This window comes from Uloborus diversus, chromosome 1, assembly GCF_026930045.1.
Source record: "Uloborus diversus isolate 005 chromosome 1, Udiv.v.3.1, whole genome shotgun sequence".
Taxonomy (NCBI): Eukaryota; Metazoa; Arthropoda; class Arachnida; order Araneae; family Uloboridae; genus Uloborus; species Uloborus diversus.
Window position 1 is genome coordinate 130,035,801 of NC_072731.1, and position 17,010 is coordinate 130,052,810.

Here is a 17,010-nt window from a genome sequence, read left to right on the forward strand (position 1 = left end):
AATCGTCTGCGCATATCTTAATGTAGAAACATAAATGACTTCGAGTTTATTCGCCAAAAACTGAGTACCTAAAGTGTAACTTTAGCGTAAAAATAAAAACAAGTCACATCAACAATAATTATTTCGCAGTTAAAACCATAGCTGCGGAGTCGGAGTCAATCTCATTTTGAGATAAAGGAGTCGGAGTCGAATATTTAAGAATCGGAGTCAGTCATTTGTCCTCCGTGTATAAATTTTTGCCAAAATTACGAAGTCAGAGTCGAAGTCGGGGAGTTGGAGTCCGATTAATTGTCGGGCACAGGAGTCGGAGTCGGAGTCAAGTGCCCCTAAATTCTCGGAGTCGAAGTCTGGAGTTTGGTGTCAGGAGTTATTTAGAATAAAATTTGTTTGAAGTAAATCCGCCTTCAAGTGCGGAGTCTACATTGACTTTCAGTTTCCCCGTAGGCGCTATTGTTAAGCGATTTGAACTGTTCAAAATTGAACGGAAAATTGATCAAATCAAAAAGATATTTTATATACAAGTTTTTCATCAAAATCTTTTTTCTACAAAGCTTGTTTGAAGCAAATTCGCCTCACAGTTCGGGATTGCCTTGAATTTCCCCGTAGGCGCTAATGTTAAGTTTTTTTGAACTGTTCAAAATTGAACAAAAAATAGTTCAAATCAAAAAGTGAAATATGGGAATGAGGTGTCCTCGCCGAGATCTTTCGAACAAAAAAAAGTTTTTTCGAATCGGACTATTCATTCAAAAGTTATTAGGGGGGGACAGACAGACAGACCGACAGACAGACCGACAGACAGACCGACAGACATTTTTCCCCATCTCAATACCCTACTTTCCAATTTTTAATTTTTCAATATTTATCTAATTATGTTATTTATTTTTGACTTTTTTTTGTTTTTCGGGATATTTTTAAGATGCATTAAGCCTTCTTTCATGCTTTTTTCTTCTTTCTCTGACTTTTACTGGGAAAGTAGGCTAAAAACAAAGTCTATAAATTCAAACAGTCTTTATGAAAAAATGTCCAAAGTCTCACTTACTCCAAGAAAGTCCAGAAGAAGCCCCACGTTGGGCGCCAAATTGTAACGGATTCGGTGCGACTTCCACTTTCTTGAAATGAAGACACAGTTCTTGATAAAAGCACAGGAAATTTATTTACACTATGTACAGGAAAGATCGTCAACAACTGCAAAATTATTCATCAGCAATTAAGCAATTATCACGCAACACCATAAACTCAACGTTTACACACGTATTTACTTCCAAATACGAAAACAACACAGCGAAATGCCTCGCTATAAACAGAGCTAATACACACACTCACTTCGAAATCTGAATCGAAACTAAACTGTTTATCCATCGCTAACGGCTTAAATACACCGAAAAGAATTTTCCACAACATTCTTACCTCTTCGCGAAATGCGTAGACCGTTATCAATGAAAAGAAAGAAAATAGGGGTCGTATAATTTAGCAGAATGAAAAAGGGGTTGTATATTCATTACGGGAAACTATTTACAGGTTACGTTCCTACAATAATTACTATTTACAGAATTTGTAACAATATATATATATATATATATATATATATATATATATATTAGGGTGGTCCTTATTTTTGAAGTTGTAGATATTTTACGCGACGCCCCCTCAATTTGTTCCATTATACAAATAAATGATCCTTGCAAAATTTTAAGTCAATCCATGAATATTAACCCGTGCCCCTAGGGCCCCCTTTTTTCAGTTTCGAAGAAAAAATTGCGGATTTTCTCATTTTTATGTGAAAGTTTTCTTTAGTTTCACATTTAAAGTAATTTTGAACGTGAATAGATGTTGCTACTTCAAGACTGACCATTCTCTCACTTTCATTGTGTAAAATTTTACATGTTACTGAGGCTTCATGTACACCAATGGCCTTGGGTCAGCCATACCGCTATTTTCCGCTCGGTTCAAACCAAGCGTCAGAGGAACATTTCTTTCAACCAATATTAGACACAAGGGATTCTAAAGGCCATTATTGAATGGCCTAGGCCATTAATGAATGATCTTTGACGATAACAAATTGCCTCCTTCAGGCTTTGGTGGTGTTGCTTTAAAAAATTTCCTGTGTATGTTATAGGTGTGGAAATAGGGTCGCTAGATTTCAGCGCTATAAATATAATCTGGCAATTATATTTTAATTCGCTGTTCTTTAGTTATAAATATATTTGAATGTTTATGCAATTAATTCTTAAAGCATAAATTTTGAAAAATACTCGATTACTCTAACATAAATATATACTGTATTTTCCATATCTAAAATATAAATTAAAAAAATGTCCAGATCGGAATAATGTAAAAATTTATACTTTAAATTAATTTTCTTCTATTTCAGTACATATACCTTTATTATCATCAAATTCTTCTTGCAATTCACAAGATTTAGAAACTGAAATGTATATCTATCCTAACTTGTTGAAACTTTTTTCTATATCTGTTCTACTACAACGAAAAAAAAGGCTTAACAACTATTGATATCGCCTCGCTTTTCATCACTGTTAGACAAATGCCGTATTAGGGACAAAGATGCTGTTCATTTATTAACAGCTTATGCAGATGCAGTAAATTTAAATCCAAATGACCTTGTGATCAATTGGACATCCCTTAAGAGCGCAAGAGAAAATCTTCGAGAGGTAAAATCAAATTTCATGAATTTAAATTTAGATTTTTTAGTTATTCACTGGGATACAAAAAGCTACATCCAGATGTAACTGAAAAAAAAGGCAATAAACTGGAAACAATTTAAATTGACCTTACATGAATAGAAAGCCCATAAATGCTGTTTTACAGTTGGATGCTGTATGAAGATATGATTTTTCGCAGCAACCCAATTTAGGCTCCTTTAAATAATATAATGTGTCTAAAAAAACTAGCAGCGTACAAAATGATGACAAACATGCAGCAGAAGCAGTGATTGGAAAATTCATAAATCACTTATGGTATTTAGGGGATGAATTAGTAGCTTTGTCCGTATTGGATGAAGGAATTAACTTTGAAGATAGGAAAAGACTACTCCAAAAAATGCTTGCTGATAAGGAAGACGTGTCTGATGACTTTATAAAAATTTTCAAATAACAGTAGAGGATTTCGAATACTTCCTTAGTAAAGATCTTCCTGTTTATAGAATCAATTACAAGTCAATATAAAACTGTTTGATAAGTTACAAACACCAAAAGATGTTTTCCTATTTGATCCTTATTCGTGGCAAAATGAAGGAAGATTTTTAAAGGGAAGAGGTATCGTTAAAATACTGAAAGTTGTGAATGATACAACTGAAAGAGGAGCACAATATTAATCGAAAAATTTCACAATCAATTACCAAATTTGAGTCTCAAAAGCAATATAGTTTACAGACAGTCCAAGATTCGGAAGAAATTGCACATGATTGAAATACATTGAGAAAAGCGTATGATTTAGGTAAAGTTTCTAAAGCACTATTTCATTCTTATTCAATGTAAAATCTTTAGATGATATGAAGTAATTAAAAAGATTAATTTTAGTGCTACCTCGCTGTAAAAATATTTTGCAAACCTAGAAGATGTACGGGGTCTAGAGTAAAAATGCGATTTGTGGGAAAATTATTAAAAGTGCTAAAGTTCAACGCCCTAGGGACACGTGTTATTATTAACCGATCGAGTTCAAATTTTGCACAGATTACTTTTTATTATAGTGTCACAAAACTAGGGGGCGTCACTTGTTGAATTCCGAAAAAAATATTTTCCCATATAAATAAGGACCACCCTAATATATATATATATATATATATATATATATATATATATATATATATATATATATATATATATATATATATATATAAATCTCGTGTCACGATGTTTCTTCGGGGTAAACCCCGAAACTACTGAACCGATTTTTATCAAATTTCATACCTATCTGTAATTTGGTCCAACTTAAAAGATAGGATGGTTTTTATAATTTTTTAGTCCAAATTAAATATTAATTATACAATAATCGTATGAATTAAATGTTTAGTTCTAAAAATTCTTAATAGATGGCGGTGTAAGTTAATAATCGATATAATCGATACAACGTTATCATCGTTTGACATCTACACTGTAAAAAAAATGCCGAAACGTTACTGAATATTCCCAAAGAATGTTTCGGGATTTTGCAGGTTTTTATCCGATTCCTGTGAAAATCAAATATATTCGTCAAAATTTCCTGAATCGCTACAAGTTTCACAAATGCCGACTTCTCACTGTTGTGAAAAAGATTTTTCACCACCAGTATAAAGATTAGCTGGGCGTATTTAATACGTGTATCGGCTTCGTTTCCGCAACGATCTGTTCAAAATTGGCTAAACTCCCAATGCGGGCGAGAATGGTTTTGGGTTCCGTTGATTTGCAAGTAATTGTAGGCGAGTTATATTTATGGTACTTCCTTGCTATTCAGCTTTAGATGTGGTCATGTGATAATGCTTTGAGAAGCTTTCTTGGCATAGCAGGAAGGTGCCAAGCAGTTATTATAAATCAGCTTAAGTTTTATATGAAAGGGCCGGAGACACGACTGGCATTAAGCGGGAAGATTACTGAAGCTAAGCGGTAATCATTAAATATCATGTAAGTTAAATCATCCTTAAAAAAGTTTTATTCTTAAGTTGACTAAAATTTACAAATAATACTATGTTACGGATATCGATGGTTAAGAAATTGTATCGCCGTAGAAACGATGATAATAGATGCCACATTTTTAAATGCAAATGTCAAATTCTACAAATCAAGTTGAAATTGATAAGCAGCGGGTAGTTCCATACTCACCACTGCTTTCAAAAATGTATGAGACTCATATTAATGTCAAAATTTGCAATTCCTTGAAATCAACTGAGCACTTTTTTAAATACGTTATTAAAATTCCTTATTAGGTCGCATTTGAAGTACAAAAAATAGGCTAAAATGACGAAATAACAAGATAAGGAATGAGAAGATGTATAAGCAGCAACGAGAAACTATCGGACATAATTTAGTTTCCCTATCTACGAAAAAGACCCATCTGTCCAGTACACTTCTAAAACGGTCAATGAGTATATCTTTCCAAATATATCTTCTACACAGAGCACTTGAACTACCAAAAACGACACTGATCTTTTTACATATTTTCAAAAATCTTATGTCGTCAGCCGATTCGCAAACATAAAGTTATATACCAATGTTCCATTCTATTTTAAATGCACTCTAAAAAAATACGAAATGTCACTGATTATTTCCGCGGAGCATGTCGGTTTTCATAAATTCTCAACAATTTCCTGCGAAAATCAAGTACCTGTGTCAAAACGTTTACTGAATTGCTACAAGTGTCATGAATGCAGACTTCTCACCGTTGTGAAAAATACTTTAACTCCCAGTTTAAAGATTTACTGAGCGTATTTATTAAGTGTATCAACTTCATTTTCATTACGTTCCGTCTGAATGGGATAAGCTCTTAGTGCGAGTGAATGAGCCTCGGGATTTTGTAGCTTTGCGGACGAGTAAAGTTCATGGTATTTGCTTGCAATTCTGTCATAGCTTTCGCTGTGCTTGTGGAAATGCTTTTGAATCTTTTTCGCAAATGTAAGAAGGTGCTAAGCTGAACTTACCTAAAATTTTCCCGGAAGGTTCAGAGACACGATTGGCTTTAACCGGGGATATTACTGAATTCTTGAAAAAGATTCCAGGATAATTTCAGGAAGATTAATGAATTTTAATCATGAATTAAATTCATTACCGTTGTCGTATCCCGTCCAGAATGACTTAACTCCCAATGGGAGTAAGTGAGGCTCTAGATTCCGTAACTTTCCAAAAGTAACCAACAAGGCGAATACTTTGTGCATGCTTGAAAGTCCTTCTTAGCAGTGGCTGTGGTTGCGATTATTATTTTGGTACTTTCTTGGTGAGTCGAAAAATGTGCCTTAGTAACTTATATTACTTAGGGTTATCACTTAAGGTTTTAGTGAAATGATTGTTTCGAATCGGAGAAGTTTCGGAATTCTTCAGAAATATTTCAGGATAATTTTAGGAAGATTTCTGACTTTAAGTGAAAAACGTTCCTACTTTTTCAAAGATACGTTACTGGCTGAAATTGGGCCTATTGGCTGTCCATTATTTTTCAGGGCGTTTCTTAATTGTTTTTTTCAGTGTTGAATAAAATCAGAAAATCACGGAAGCCACGTAACCAAAGAATACAATGATCATCAATCTCGGGCATAATAGAAGCCAAGACATTGGGACCAAAACTCCATCCAAATCAAAATTTTGCATTCAAAACAAAGCGAATATTTTTTTTTTTGCATTTGTTTTCGGTAAACATTCCGGAAACAGACAGGAATATTTGCGGACCGTTAATTGTGGAGTGTTTAATATATAGGACGATGCATGTCACGAATTGTATTTATTTGTCGCACACAGTCATTGGGAGTTGACACTTTCTCATGCAGGTTTGACGTAACGAAAAACACTATCCTTCTGTTTAAAATAATTTTGACGACATAATATCCAACACAACCATCATTTCTGTGGAGAAACTATATAACTTTTACGTTTGAAGACACATTTCATAAAGTTTTACAAAGACACAAATGTCTAAATCCAGATTTTCAGCTATGAATATGCAGCTTTAGTTTTTAGTTTGACTGAAGGTTTTTGCATTTCAATTTCAAATTTGCCACTTAGTCATTATGGTATGCCGTCACTTGATCGTTGGGCCACAGACTCAGTTAACACTGATTTGCAATGAGAAAAAACAGGGCAATGACGCTGTCTTAGCTACTATTATTGCGAATAATGACCCATTACTGACGGCTGGAAAAAAATGCTGACCGTTGATGTTGAACAAGGCTTTGTCGATAGACAGAAAGCCGTAAACATTCCAACTGAATTTTTAAAATCCCTGGATACACCAGAAATGTGACTACACGCTTTCTGGTTGAAAATTGATTAGCCAATTTATTCTTTTTCGCGATTTAAACCCACCTAGATTATGAAACGGTACACGTTTCTTCATCGAAAGTCAACAATTTTGACGGGAAAGTTTATACGAGAAATGTTTGTGTTGCCACGTAATCTATTAACTGCGTCATAATTTTCAAACACATTTGGAAGGCTTCAATTTCCGATTCGTTTAGCTTTTTGCAAAGACCATAACAAGATCTCAAGATCAAACAATTTCTACTTTCACTTTGGACTTGAAACATACATTTTTCCCTCAAGGGCAACCATATATCGCCTACTCACAAGTGGGAAAGCTATCATACCTTTTGTATTAGCAAAAGACAGCTTAAGCATGAACATTGTGCACAACTTAGTGCTTAGATAATTTTTAGTTTTCAAATAAGAGAAACAATAGTTCGAAGTCAATGTTATCTACCTCATTGATAAAATTTAATTTTTATATGTTTTTGATTTAGTTAGTGTATTTTGTAAAGAAGTGATTGATTACAAACTATAGAGAAAGCTGAGATGAATAAAATGTAGTGTAGATTCTAAAAGTGTATGGTGGTTTACGCTTAGTTTCTACATTCCAATATTTTACAATCAGTTTCAATATTTACTTTTACTTTCATACTTGCAAAATTTACTAATCGTAAGTATGGTGAATTTACCATAGAAAATTTCGTTTTTACTTACTGAATTCAATAAGTGTTTGCTTTAGTATGCACTGTAAAAAAAACTCCACTACGTTACTGAGTAAAAATCCTCGATACTTGCTTGCAATTCTGGCTAAGCTTTGGCTATATTTGCATTACTGCTTATGCAAGTTCTTTAATAAATCAGAAAGGTGATAAGCTTTTTTTTTATACCTACCTATGTTTACACTAAAGTTCAAGAAACACGACTAGCTTCAAACAGGAAGATGTATGAATTTTTCCAGGAGGCTTCCGAAATAATTTCAGGAAGGTTACTGAATTTCATCGGAAAGCGTTCCTGGTTTCGGCAAGACATGTTACTCGCAGAAATTGGCCACATCAGCTGCCCATTATTTTCCAGGAATATGTTTGAATCGTTTTACATTGAAACACGTCCATTATCAATCTCATATATTTTGAAATTGACTATACAATTTTGAGCTCTATTAAAAATATTATTTTAATTCTATCAAAATAATGAGTAAAAGATTATTTTAATCCAACTACTTCGCCACAGCAACGCGTGGCTGGGTCAGCTAGTATATATATATATATATATATATATATATATATATATATATATATATATATATGTATATATAATGATCAAAATTGATGTAAAATATTCTACATTTAAACAGCGCAATGTTGCAGCTAAAGTAGTTAAATGTATTGAAAATATAGTAAAGTGTGTAGTTTCACATACACGGGTAGCACAGAAATAAGTGTATGTAACAACGAAGATAAACAACAATAATAACAACAAAAATGAACATGGAACGTCAAAAAATAAACTAGGAACATTGAAAACAAGAATTGATGAAATCATGGGTATTAAACTGCTGCTACGTTTACGAAGAGCTGGAGCAGCTGGCATATTAAATATTCTGCAAGGTTTCTGTGCGGGTCAGTATCATACATGCAGCAAAATTGATTAGAAGTAAAAGTATATGTATTTGAATTAACGAACTAATATGTGTAGCTACTTATAAGGCTTAATATAGAAGGCAGGAAAATTATCAAACGTTATATATGCTTATTTTTTGTATATATGCAATAATTTTTATAAATGTAAGTAGTATGCTTATTAGTAATATGCTGTCATGTATTACCAACCCCCCAGCTCTGACCTGCAAAATAAAAAGAAAAAAAGGAAAAAATAAAAAGAAAAAAAAAAAGTTTCCACCCAAACAACTGCGATTTGGCAACAGTGTAACTGTGTAACTTTGATGATAAAGAGTGCTGAAATCCTTTCGACAGGAAGGTGCTTTTTGGATGCCCTGCCCCAGCGACTTGTTCGATTGGCGTGGCATCGGATTTTCGTCTCTGGCAAATGGATACCTAGACATAGACATTGTTGTCGACGAAATGTTTGAAATCATGTGGTATGTAATTTTTTTCTTTTTTTTTTTTTCTTCTTTTTCTTTTTATTTTTTTTTTATTTTTTTTTCTTTTTATTTTTTTCTTTTTTTCTTTTTATTTTGCAGGTCAGAGCTGGGGGGTTGGTAATACATGACAGCATATTACTAATAAGCATACTATTTACATTTATAAAAATTATTGCATATATACAAAAAATAAGCATATATAACGTTTGATAATTTTCCTGCCTTCTATATTAAGCCTTATAAGTAGCTACACATATTAGTTCGTTAATTCAAATACATATACATTTTTACTTCTAATCAATTTTGCTGCATGTATGATACTGACCCGCACAGAAACCTTGCAGAATATTTAATATGCCAGCTGCTCCAGCTCTTCGTAAACGTAGCAGCAGTTTAATACCCATGATTTCATCAATTCTTGTTTTCAATGTTCCTAGTTTATTTTTTAACGTTCCATGTTCATTTTTGTTGTTATTATTGTTGTTTATCTTCGTTGTTACATACACTTATTTCTGTGCTACCCGTGTATGTGAAACTACACACTTTACTATATATATATATATATATATATATATATATATATATATATATATATATATATATATATATATATAAAGAAATAAAATGTAAAAATGAATCACTTTATTAAAATTTATTTTAAGTGTTTTAAAATACAGTTGACATTTTATCGAATCAAGAAGCACATTTTTAAAATTTACATAAGAGTCTTGAACTAATGGTATTGTTGTGTGATTAACAGAATTTGAAAGTACAGATTCGACACCGTTTGAATGTTTATAAAAATGTTTGTAAATTTCAACATTCCGTCCTCACTCTGAATTCTGAAGTGCATCGTATGACTACCAAGCGTTTTTTTTAACATCTACTGAAAAGAGAAAAAATGGCACTGCCTTTTTCTCGTCTTCCGAGATCGGTTCCTCTACTTTTTGGTGTGACATAACTTTGGAATTTATTATGTCTGCAACAATTTGTAACATATTATAGTTGTCTTTTAACATTTTTAACAAATAATCTCACAAAGCTTGATTTTAAAAAGCGGCGATAATGATTTTATTAAAAGATAATAGTGACATGTTTTGGCATTGTAACATGTTTGACAACAAAGCGGCGATAATGATTTTATTAAAAGATAATAGTGACATGTTTTGGCATTGTAACATGTTGACATGTTTTGGCATTGTAATGATTCTGTTCTTGCATATTTGATTTTTAAAAGCAGTTTTATAATCCAGTGATTTTATAAGTGGCGGTTACTGTATTCAGTTTCTCTCACTCAATATCCCTCGAAGGGTTCAAACCCACGGTTGAAGACCCTTCAGTTTAAAAATGATTATGTAAAAAAAAATATGATTCTCAGGGGCTGTTTACTTATTTAATTGATACAAAAAAAAGGAAAACCCTGTAACAGGGTTCTCCTCTTCAGAACTATTTATATTTAGATTTTCCATAATAAAATTTTCAATTTACAGCCTAGTGTTTTTATTTGCTTGAAATGCAAGCTATCTGCGGCCCCAGGTAAAAAAAAAAAACTTTTCTTGAACTGGTCTGGTGCTTTGGTGACCTTAAATAATGTTAATGATCTTTGGTCTTTTTTTTCACTTATTTTATTTTTAATATCATTCGTTCTTCACCTCTTCATAAAGTTTTGTTTAAATTTTCGATTCATACATGATTTTTGCATTCAAACACTTATAACTACTGGTGTGACTATTAATTTCAATATATTTTCAATCTCTCTCGATACTTTAATTTTTCTCTTAGTGAAACCATATTTCTGGGGCCTGTGTATTTTTCTATATACATAACTCTGATTTTCAGGATGATATTTTTCATTTAAAAAAATAGGAAAGGTAAATGGTAGGAAAGGTCAGTGTGTGTCGGCGCCCTTACAAAAATGGTTGATAGAGCTTAATAGAATTCTGCAGAAAATTATATAGAAGTCTATAAGAAAGTTTCTATAGAAATTATTTCTATATAATTCTATCGATATCCATATAGAGCTTTCGAATGAAGTTTCTATAGAGAATTTCTTCTATAAAGTTCTATAGAAACTGCTATAGAATTTGAGCATAAGGTTTCTATAGATAATAATTTCTATAAAATTCTACAGAATTTGATCAGAAAACTTCCCTTACTGTAGAATTTTGTAAAAAGTTGAGAATTCGTTGATTTTTTATACAATCATAGTTTTCATTAGTGCTTATATAATACTTCTAGTTTGGAAAGGAAGCCCTAAAATGAAATAGTTTAATCCCTAGTTAATCTATTTAATTTTAAGAATAATTATTTAAACAATTTATTATTTGTCAAGGTCATATTTTTTATTACAATGGCGGATTGTAGTATGGTCTTTAATAATAATACTGTTGCATTTTGTCATAGTTCGTAGAAAAGCTTAATTAAATAATAAAAAAATATACTCATAAAAGATAAAAATTATTTATTATTTACAATGTTCAAGTTTATAGCAATAATAAAACTTCTAAACATTGAAATTAATTCTAAGTGTGTGAGAAATCGCATAACTTCTTGTCATTGCTTAGAAAAATAAAATAATCATAATTCCAAGATGCAATCTCCGTATTTTGTCGCGAGAGCTTGCCAGCAATATTCCCCTCAATCTCTTTGTGCATGCGCCATTCTGTTTTCCCTTTCCTAACACCGAACGGAATCATCCATTTTGCACGTGCGATTGTCAAAGCGTTGCGCTGAAAATGGCCGAACCTTGCCGAATTCGTTAGAAAATATGTATCATTTTTATGATGTTTTTATTGTTATATTAAACCAATTAGGAATGAAAAAAATTATGAACAGTAGTTATAAAACAAAACTTGAATTTTAAATCCAGAATGAACTTGATTATGCATCGGAAATAGCATTTGATTTTCCTAAATAAATAAAGCTCATGACTGAGTAATGACATTAATTTACTAGTGATTTTTGCATTATTAATTTATATATAAATAACAATAACCGAAAGTTTGGACGTGTTAACATTGTTTTTTATACTGATAGGGGTTTTAATATTTATAATTAACACTCCCAATACCATAGTCCAGTTTTATGAAGTGTCTTTATCTAACAATAATGTTATATCGTTGTAATAGGTAAATTGCTGCACCTAATATTTTTAGGCATAATTTGGTTTTGTCAAACGTATATTAATTGTGTAAAGCATTGTCATTGTGTTTTATGAGACTCTTAATAGGATCTAGAGGCTGTATAGGAAGATCTATAGCTATAAAAAGATCTATAGAAGTTCTATAAGAAGATCTATAGAGGCTCTATAAGAAATACCTGTATAGAGTTTTATAAATTATGGCCCAATTTTCTATAGGATATTTTTATAGGGTTCTATAAAAATAACTCTGTAGAATTCTATAAGAAGTATATAGAATTGTATAGAACTAATTTTATAGAAACCTATAGAATTTTTTCACTATAGAATTCTATAGAAAACGGTCTATAGAAAATTGGGTCATAATTCTATGAGACTCTATGTAGGTATTTCTAAAGATTTTTTTAATATAGAATTCTATAGACCATTTTCATAAGGGTAATGCTATCGAGTTCGATTCCCATTATGGGAAGAATTAGACCATATCTTCCGACAAGTAACTCATCCCAAAAGATTGAGGATTGAGAAGCAGGGAGCTATGGCGGGACCGCCGAGAATCTTGCGGCCGTCGCGAAGTTAAAAAAAAAAAAAAAAAAAAAAAATAGAGTATGAAATTTGAGGCTCCTTAGTTTTTTTTAAATATAGATATATGTGGGTATACAATATACGGAAAGAGAGAGAAGAGGAGGATGATTCAGCTTATGGTTTAAGAGGGATTCATTAGTCATTGCTAAATCTAAGTATTCACTCAGAAATAGGAAGTTCGGGGTTTTCTCAATCTGGAAATTTTCTATTTTGCAGCCTTAAAAATGTCCTTTAGACGAACTTTGGTAATGCCAGGAGAAGAAAAGTTTGGGATGTACTCATTCGTTCATTTTTCAAAATTGAAACTTTACAAAAGTAGTTATTGTCTGATTATATTAGAGAGTTAGGAGGTACTTCCCCGGAAATCGTCAAAATTATAGCTCTAAAAACGCAGTTTTAAAAGAACTTTGGTGACGTTGGAAGAGGAAAAATTCGTGGCCCACTTGCGAAATTTTTTGAATTTGTAGTCTTAAAATCGCCTTGTAGGCGATTTTTGGTAAAATTAGAGGAAACAAATTTCAACTTAAAACCTGAATTTTGATGAAATTTTTAATAACTTAGCGAGAAAAAATACAATGTCGAAATCTCTCCTTATTGCTTAGTGTGCTGACCCTTTGTCCCACTTTACTTCCCAAAAATCATTAATATTGTAAGTAAATGTAGCAAATTTTTACATATTAAACTACTTTTTTAACTTAATTTTTATACGAACGAATTCATCACTGATAGTTCTACTGTAAAATCATTCACTATATTTTTACTTTGAAATAGCAATAAACCGTTACGAAAATTAGTAATACGGAGTTTTTCCCATTAGTTGCTCAATACTAGGCTTCCCAAACTTTATAATCAGCTTACCCCTTTCATTGACCAATATTTAGAACGGACCCCTGCCATTAGTTAGTAGTTAATAGGGTGTGAAAAACCATACATAACGCAAAGAGAAGAAACAACCATTCCAGATAATTTTATTGTCTATTTCTCACTAACATGAGACTAATAGAAAATCTGAAATTTCATTTCCAGATCTTTAATTTCGCAAAATTTCCAGGTGAAACCCCCAAATACTCAGCGACATCAAAAATTGCGTTTTTGGAGCCTTAATCTACGAAAATTACTGGCCCTACTATTATTACAAAATACGGTCCTACATCGTGATTTTAAGATTTGAATTTCAGAAAATATTAGGGCAAGGTTACCTCTACGCCGTTCTCTAATATCATACACAATTAGGTTTTTTAAACCATCCTCCAAAAAAATGAAGTGAAATAGCTCCTGAATATAAATCATTGCTTAAGTTTTCAAGACCAAAATTTTGAAAAATCTTCCTGGGCAGAGCACAAGAACCTTCTTCCCGGAAAATCTTCAAAGATTGCCTACAATTGAAAACTTTAAACTTCAATTTCGAAAACTTGTAGGGAGGAGGAATTGATTTCGATCTATTGAAAAGAAATCGATCGGGACAGTCCCAGAGTTCCATTACTTACCCTAACGTCAATAAATATGGCCTGTAATCGCATTTTTGAGGCTTCAAACTCTAAAAATTTCGGCAGATCGCTGTACCTTTTGCTCACCTAATATCAGCAAAGAAAGTCTAAAACTGCGTTTTTAAGACTACAAATTTAAAAAAATTTCAGGGGGAGCAAACCCTGGACCTCCCTGTCAGATAAAAAAAGATTTTCAGATCAGATTTCTTTCAATGTGTTCTCCCCCTCCCCTCAAAAAAAAAAAAAAAAAAAACTTAGTTCTGGTTACGAAATGTAAAAAGTGTATCTTGAACACATCCTGCTGCCACAAAGATTAAAAAAAAGTATTATTTGCTTTCTTTTTAAAAAGTAAAATGCTATTTATTGATGTTGATAAATATTAGCTGGTTATATTTAAATTAATATATGGTTACTTATTTTTAATAATTAAGTGATTAGTTATGCAGTTTAAAATAAATTATGAAATGTTTTTATTATTTACGGTTCTGAATATTAATTAGATATTTAATTAATAATGAATGGGAGTTTTTTCTTTTTTTTTTGAATAAGAGAGGCTCCGGTCTTTTCTGGATGCCCGAACCGAATTTTATTCCCAGTCCGACTCTGCTTTGCACCTCGCACCTCTGGTAAAGATCGAAGATCTGACATTGTATATCTATGTATATGTGCCTAAAAGTGACCCCCACCCCCTCCTCATGAAAAATTTCTCGCTACGTCACTGGTTGTGGCAATGGTCCGATCCTAACTTTTTTTTGCCGCCGCACCGAGTCGATCATGGTCCGCAACTACCTGCGCGTTTTCGGAAGAAATCATCTCTCCAGCCGACACAAAAGAAATGTAAAGAAAAGAAAGAAAGCGACCATCAAAGCGAATTGGCCATAAAGCGCACCGCTACCCTGTTGATCTAGCTGGTTCTTAGCTTCTCCTCCCGCACACTAGCCTTTCTTTTTCTTTCGTTCGCAATCAAGACGCAACAGGTCGCTTTCGGACACAGACGGGGAAGGGAGAGAGAGAGAGAGAGAAGACACCTTGGCCTTCTTCCAACGCACCAGGTAGGACGATTTTTTTTTTTTTTTTTTTGCCGGACATTTTTCTTCAGTCAAATGTAATGTAGTCATAAAGAGTCCCGTCACATGAGAGTCAAGTCATGCATTATATCCATCCCGTTCTCCAATGCCACTGTTTATAAAAGAGAATACAGTATGTATATATATATATATATATATATATATATATATATATATATTCAGATTAATTTTGTGCTGATAAGAGAAGCTGTAGAAGATAGAAGATAATATAACATTAAAACTCCAATCATCCGAACTCCGACTATCTGAATCGCTTTCAGAATTACAAAAAAAAAATAATTTAAGAACGAGTTTTAAAAAGATAAGACTGGGACACGGGAGCATTACAGGAATAATGAGTCACCGTGTCATAGTACAGTTCTATTATTGACTTTAACGTACAGCACTTGTAAGTATGCTTAGCAAGTAAAAGTGCTGACTTTTCTACTGATTTATTGAAAGTTTTTTTTTTCTAAAAATAGTTTTCTTCCCTCATTTTCAACACACATAGTGATTAATTAAAATTCAATTTTCCGAATTTTCGACTATCCGAATGGGTTTGGTTCCAATTGATTCAAATAACTGGAGTTCCTCTGCACTTAAAAATAAAAAAAAGTTTTTTCTTTGCATTACGCGCACATTTATTTAAAAACTACGATACACTCACACACACACACATACCCACACATGGCTCAATTTTGCAAGAAAGCTCCATGTATTTTCTATTCAGTTTTGTGTGAGTTTTTTGCACATTGGACGGAATTCAATCTATTTATGTATCCAAATAAGTTCTGAAAACTGTACTGCTGTAGGCAAGCAAACGGCGGTATCTACAAAAATGAGTTTTTGAGATGCTTAAAGAGACGTTTTTTATTCCTCACAAACACTAATAAATGTTGCAATTCTATGTTCTTCTCATGCGGTATTTTCCGGGGAAACCAAATAAACAAGTTTGCAACAAAGTAGATGACCAAAATGCCACGACGACGAAAAATTTGCTGATTCTGCTTTTTACCTGCCCCGGGCAGTATAGGGCTCTTTCCTTTCTTTTGTTAAAAATTAAGTCCTGAAAATAAATCCCGTAATACTTCACTATTACGTGATGGGTAGTTCTGACAACAAGCGTTCAAAAGGAAATCTCGGAAGTTGTGGTAGAATTTACCTGTAGTATATATATATATATATATATATATATATATATATATATATATAGTGTATGCATTCCTATGTTCATATTAATTTTTTAATTTTCGCCAAGGATTTAAGAAAATAAATAAATAAAAAGACAAGAAGTATTTTATTCACTAAGATGAAAAATATTTTATTTTCATTACAGTTTTTTTAAATGCGTGTTAACAAAAGCCAGTACTCCATGAATTGATGGTTTTCATAAAAGTAGTCCTTTCAATAACCAGTAACCTTTAAAAAAAATATGTGGCGGCCTTTCATTTGTTTATTTTTTGTAAGTTGAACTTTTCCGAAGAAAATTAATAAATCGCTCCTATATTTATTGTGCTTTTGCACACCTTTCACAAATCAAAATTGCCCGTGGCAAGTAACTATTTCTTCACAGTAGCAATTTTTGCTGATATTAAGCACTTTCTCTTCAGCTCTTTTCTACGTAAAAATAGAAAGTACTGCTTGGCAAAGCACATCTGCCCGATTTCCGAAAGAGTCTATTCAGTTATTA

At 32.3% G+C, this 17,010-nt stretch overlaps 1 protein-coding gene across 1 annotated transcript in view; it reads left to right on the forward strand.

Moving 5' to 3' along the window:
• The first annotated feature begins 15,223 nt into the window (after nucleotides 1-15,223).
• The window catches only part of LOC129235004 (sodium-dependent phosphate transporter 1-B-like), a 222,457-nt gene continuing 220,670 nt past the window's right edge, over nucleotides 15,224-17,010 (forward strand). Inside the window, exon 1 of the mRNA XM_054868757.1 lies at nucleotides 15,224-15,305. The gene's annotated coding sequence lies outside the window, so the exon portion shown is untranslated. The remainder of the gene's footprint in view (nucleotides 15,306-17,010) is intronic.